Source organism: Pterocles gutturalis, unplaced genomic scaffold, assembly GCF_000699245.1.
Source record: "Pterocles gutturalis isolate BGI_N339 unplaced genomic scaffold, ASM69924v1 scaffold17045, whole genome shotgun sequence".
In the NCBI taxonomy this organism is placed as follows: domain Eukaryota; kingdom Metazoa; phylum Chordata; class Aves; order Pterocliformes; family Pteroclidae; genus Pterocles; species Pterocles gutturalis.
This window is the reverse complement of record NW_010141193.1, coordinates 107781-114201: the sequence shown is the minus strand read 5'-3', so window position 1 is coordinate 114201 and position 6421 is coordinate 107781.

The window sequence follows — 6421 nt, the reverse complement described above, 5'->3', positions numbered from 1 at the left end:
TCTGTGCAGATCTGCAGCTGATGTGAACTGGAGATTAGATCTATTGGATAGCTCTGAAATAAGAATTTTTCCCTGTGATTGTTTTTAAAATTAGCCTTCCTTTTGCTTCCTGCTCTTATGCATCCCCTTTTTGAAATAACTCTACATTTATGAGATAACAATTGGCTAGTATCCCCTGTGTATGGTTCCTGGCTGTACACAGTTAGGTAAGAGCATGAGCAAAATGTAAATTCTTTGGTAACTCGGCAGAAGATACTATTTCATCACAATTGCTATTTAATTTTTGCAAAAGAACCTCCCACGCTGAATGTTCTCTGAGTTATTTGGGGTTGATTTTTCATGAATAAAATTCTTAGTCATCTTCAGAATCTATGCAATATCTTAAAGAAATAAAGACTTTGCACATTTCAATAGTTAGTTGGTCTCCTTTTGTATATCTCTCTCTCTACTCTGTCTGTATCTCAGTCCTCTTATCTGGTAGGGCTCTTGAGGATGCACGAGGTCCTTCATGTTTCATCAAAATGTGGACAGGCTACCGAACCAAGAGACATCTTTCCCTCAGCTACAATCTGTGCCCTGAACCTCCGTTCCCCAGCTGCGCAGCTCACATCGGTTTGCACCATGAACAGTCTTGGGGCAGTAATTTTGGGGAGGGGAGACTGGGATGTTGTGCAAATTGGCCCTTCAGTTGCGGCAGTGAACACAAGCCCGTGGGCAAGTCACAGAACTTATTTGTACCTGGGTAATGATATATATTTGCCTACCTAGTAATATGTAAACTGGAAGGTTCTAGAACATATTTATGAAGGAGTTTGAGGTCACTAAAAGCAGTGAAACAAACTCCTGTGGCTTTATTGCAAATACCAACTCTTGATGCTATGCTAAACACTCGAGCTCATGAAGAAACTGAATGACTGCATGAAAAAAAAGGTTTGTTCCTGGGGGTAATAACTCTCATTAGTCTAATTGGTGTAGCTGGAGAAGGTAAACAGTCTGAGTTGCAAAAGACTGTTTTCTGTTCTGTAGTACAAGCAGCAGACTTTAAATTCAAGTTAGAGAGCACATGCTTTGAACTTGTCTAGGTCTGTGTAAGTCCGACAGAAAAGCATAGCTGGTATCTGTGGAGTGAAGGACGTGATGATAAAGCAAAAGATGGAAGAAGGCTGTTGCCTATGGGAAGGAGTGAGTCAAGTAACATATGGTCTGTAAAATATGCAGACATATTTTTATCATGTGCAATAAAACTATTGTCTCTGAATCTCATCTTTTATATATTACAGCTATGATCTGAGGATCGTTTCTGAAGGCTGGTGGTGGTTTGTTTGAGGGGGGGTTGGTTTTTTGGGGGTGAAATACTTGCTCTTTCCAACTTTGCTGCTGCTACACTTACTGTTTGGTTAAGCCTCAGGAAAACTCATGGAGGTTCAGTGAACTTGGAGGGCATGCCTTAGTACTTCATAAAGCAGTGTGCTTGTTATGTGCTGAATGTATTCATGTTGCTGTGTTCTGTTGCATGTGTACGTTATTCTGTGTATTGGAAAGATACAAGCCCTCTCAGGGCTTTAAGGTTTTGTTTGGTTGGTTGGTTTTGTTTGTTTTGTGTTTTAAGTGATCAGGATTAAAAAAAAAATGAAGTTAACTAGACTAACATATTGTGGGGTTGTTGGTTTGTTATGGGTTTTTTTTTTTTTTTTGATGGATAGAGGGAGGAAAGGAAAACTAGCTTTATGACTGGTGAGCTCTGGTTCTTTGATCCAGGCTTTGCCCAGTGGCTTCAGTGTTGTGGGGGAAAAACCAGCCTGTTCCTTAGCTCCTTCTTAGTCCTGGGGTGAAGTCCAGGGGAAGAAGAAATGTTTTAATGGATTGGGTGGAGTGGTAGTATCTACAGATCTCAAGAGAGATCTGAAGGTCAGGATGCAGGTTAACATTGTGATGGAGAGCAGAGCACAGCAGTTGGGAGAGGATGGATTTCTACTGTGCTGGCCCTTCCATGAAGGGGTGTGTGCCGTACTCTCTCCTGTTGCAGAGTTTGTGTTCTGAGGTTGTCCTTAAATCACTGAGCTTCTTGAATGGTACAGCTGTGACACATGCACAAGCATTTCACATTACTTTGTGAAATGCAGTTTTGTTTTGGAAGTAATGTGTTCCTCCTTAGACACTTCCCTGGTGTGCTAGTGTTATTGCTAAGGGGAATATCAAAGTGTTTGTGTCCCATGCTCCATATGGAATGTAAGTGAACTAGTATGAGCTACGCTTTCTTCTAAGAGCGGAGAATGGACCTAAGTAAGCTTAGCAAGTAAAAGTTCAAATAAAAACACAGTGGCTTTAATGTGATTTTTCGTTTTTGATTAAAAACTTACTCATTTCAAGTCTAAAATAATCTTTACTTTGAAGTGATGTTTCTTTTTATGGTGTAACTAGGAAGTGTCATTCCAGCTGATGAAAGTTATTTTGCTATTGGATGGAGTAGTAAAAGCCATTGACTTTTCTTTGCAAGTGAAAGGAAGAAAACCTTTTTTTCTTGATCTGTAAAGCCAATTACTGTGCTATCAGAAAAAGGTTCTAATGAGTGTAGCTCACCTAATGAGAGTATTATCAAATGAATCTACTGTTCACAGAATTATAGGGTGATATTTCTTAGACTGAATGGTCTTTGAAACTGCTATTTAGTCTTAAATTCTTTGTAGTGAAATAGTTGGTGGGAATTTTTTGTTTTTTGTTTTTTTTCTTCTTCCAGGTCAATATAAAAACATTTCAGTAAGTTTTAGTCTTGTTTGGACCATAGGAGAATTTTTTTTTTCCAAATTCCTGAAAAAAGTTTAGCTGATTGTGTAGTTTAGGTGTTAATATGAAGTTACTGCTTCAGATTTATCAGTAACCTTTAAAAGTAAGCATATGACTGAAAATGATTTCTGACAAAAGTCCCAGTTCTTAAATGCTGAAGTTGCAGGGGTTTTCTTTAAATTATGAAGAGGTCAGATAGGCTGGGTCTGAATTTGGTTTATTTTCAGATTGTGGTATGTTACAGTTTTATTTTAATGGCATATGCTGGAAGAGGGAAATTAATTGCTGTTGTGGTGTGGAGGCATGTTGGAGTTTGAAGAATTATGGAGTTTGTGTTGTGCTGAATTGGAGCGATGAAGTACAGATAACAGACCGCAGCTGCGGCCACAAATTAGACCTCTCCAATTTGATGCTGAAAGTATTGCATTAGAATTGCCCTTCTAGGATTTCCATGTGGAAAGTCTGATGAATAAAACCAGATCTGAAATAGGGAAGCTAGAAATATGTGCTGCTGCAAGTGCTTGTTGGGGCTTCGTCATTGTAAAATGAAGGTCACCGCTTTCCTAAGTGAGAGCAGTGCTCAGGAGCTTACTGCTCTTCAAGAACTTCCACTGTTTTTTACATCTTAGCAGTTGCCAGGGTCCTATAAAGTTGGCTGTGGCATTGAGTTCTTGTAAAGCCAAGGGACAGTTCTGGGCAAGAGAGGGCTGTGTCTAAATATCACTTATCCCCAAAACACCTACTCTGTAAGGTATAGGGGCTGGAGCCAAGAGGACACCAAGTGATACAAGACTGTGCAAGGTCCCCCCTGCTTCCTCAGATGTTCTCGTTCAGTGAGTGTAGCTCTATTCTGACCTCCAACATCCCGTTCATTGTTTTTGTGCTAGGGGTTTCCTGAATGCCCCACGGAAAATGTGACACCACTTTGTAATGTAGAACAAGTATATTGTGGAACGGGACTCGGCCAAAAGGATAAAACCTCATTCTGCATTGTGACTTTAATCCAGATTTGTGTTCTAGTGGAAGACTCTGTGGTGGGGAAGGTGTCTCGAACATGAGATGCCACCATGTAAAGCAAGCGGTCGTTCCTTGGGTTTGAGGATTTATGTATGCACGACTCAGAATCGGTAAATCTCTGACCTTTTCAAAGGACTCTTCCTTTTTTTCTTCTTGATACTTTAATACCTTTTGAATGCAATTGGCATTTTAGTGGATTGACAGATAACCAACTGATGTCTGTGTACAGTAGCAGAGGTTATGCTATATTTAGGATGTAATACTTTATTTTCTGCATCAACCTACTTTTGTGGCTTTCAAACTGGAATTTTCATCGGGTCCTTCAAAACTATAAAAATACCTTTTTGAGAGAAAGTAAGATAGTTGGCTATTCTAATATTTGGTATATTTTAATATATATAATGTAATATATTTTTAATGATAAATTTTCTTCTAGCTCTTCTGTTCATACTTTCATAAACTTGAAAAGCAAAAACATAAATCAAAGTGGGTTAAAGATCAGGCACGTGGTTTTATTTTAATGAGGGATAAAGCTGAAGTCTCACTGAGTGTACATTGTTCAGCACTGGCTCTCTGGGGCATATGAATCAGTCCCTTCATTACCAATCTGGAATCTTTTCCTTTTGTGGTTACAGTGTATTTTCATTAGAAAAACTAATGTAAGATAATACTCAGTGTGTTACTTTTGCTGCTTATATTCATGTGCAAAGTTAATGTTTTTTGTTGGTTGTTTTTTTTTTTTTTTTTTTAAATGGCAAGCCTTTTGTAGCCACATGAAGTTTTGACTTCACAGAGTAAGTTTGCTTGATTTATATCTGGCAGCAGGAAGGGGATTTTGAGAAAAGATGTAGTAAGCCTGCAAGCTTGAGAAGGAGGTATGATTTTCATGGTTATGCCTCGTGTGTCTGGGACACATTTTCCCAAAGGCTTCAAGGTAAAATGTGTGTTGGATTCTGTTTGCTGTGTGTGGGGGGAGGCAGACAGCAGGAAATGTTTCTCCTAGCCTTTTGTTATTGTGGGTAGCTAGGATTTGGGATGGTGTGCCCCAAAAAGCATGAGGTCAGAACCTGGGGGAAGAAGGGGAGTCATAAATAAGAGAATTAAAAACTTCGAGACCCATCCCCTCATCTCCCTTGCTGCCGTACCTACACATCCGCTTGCTCTTTAGCATCTTTTTATCGGAATTGTTGAAAGAGGCTGCTAAATGAAGAAACCAGCTTTCCTTTTGAACTTTTAACCTTCATGAAAGCTACAGTAATTGGCTTCTGCAGAACATAGATTGTTTGAATCTGACATTTAAAAAAAATATACAGGAAGAATGAAATATCAACGTGCACTTTTGAAATTCCCAAATTGCCAGTGAAGGTCTTACTTCTATGTGCGTTAAAAGCCTGAAAAGTGCAGGGAGCGAATGGGGACGGGAGAAGTGTCCCTGTTGCATCTCATCCGGGATGTGCTTTGGTTGAGATGAAATGCAGCAGTTGGTACAAAACCTCTACTTGGGGAAAAATGCAGGTGAATGTGATCTCTCTAAGGGAGTGGAAGAAGGCTTGAAGAATGGGTCATGTAAAGGGAAATAAAACACTGTCAGAAAACAAAAGTGGGGGGAAAAATGCCAAAGGTGGGAGAGATGAATTGTACTGCATATGCTAAAGGTGAGTAGTATGCTTAGATTTCTTCTATGAATGAATGTCCTATTTAAAAATAAATAAATAAATGTTTGCCCACTTCATCCTTGTTAAAAAGAACACACAAAACTCCTGACAGGTGCTATTCTTTCTAAGATTTGATTATGTGAAACTTTTATATCGTAAAAGCAAGGAAAGCACATTAAAGTCTAATCCCTGTTTACTCTTGTGGGTCTTAAAGCTGTCATCACTTAAAAGTCGTACAAGAGCAAAAATAGTATCTTAAATATGGATGACTTTTTGTCTCCAATGACTTCTAATACACATAAGTCAATAATTAATCTAAAAGGAAATCCAGGTCAAATCATGCTTTAGATGACATTTAATGTAAAATGCTTGAAAGCAGCTTTCACAGATATCATTGCTGGCTTTTCCATCTATAGAAAAGTGCAATATATTTTTGCAAACTTGAAAATTAAAATTTAGAGGGATACCCTGACAGCAGAGACCTGTAGCCCTTCCTTCTCCCATGCAAGCTAATAGCCATGCTGCATACATCATCGCACGTGTCGCTGCTCAAAGGAAAAACGTCCTCACCAAGGCTTTTTACTTCTCAGCTGCTGAAAGAAACTGACAACCTTTGGCATGGTTGAGTTTCTCTTAACAGAAAGCAGCAATATATGTTATAGTTAACTTGGCTGGTGGCATGCAAAACTACCTGCCTTCTTCCTTTTAAGGTGTGATTCTTCTTTCTTTAATAAGGTTGGTTAATGAACCAGGAGAAATAGTGACAGATTTTAAAAAGGAACTTTTGAAAATAGGCAGCTCCTCAGTTTACCGGGAATAGTTTAGTTTGATTTTGTTAGAGATGAAATGGTTCCGTGCAAGATGCTTTGAGTGTCTTACTCTGAAAAAATTGGGATCCTTTGTAGCTTTTCATCTTGCTGTTACATGTCTTCAAAGCAAGAGGCAAGTGTTTTCTGTCGTGTGCC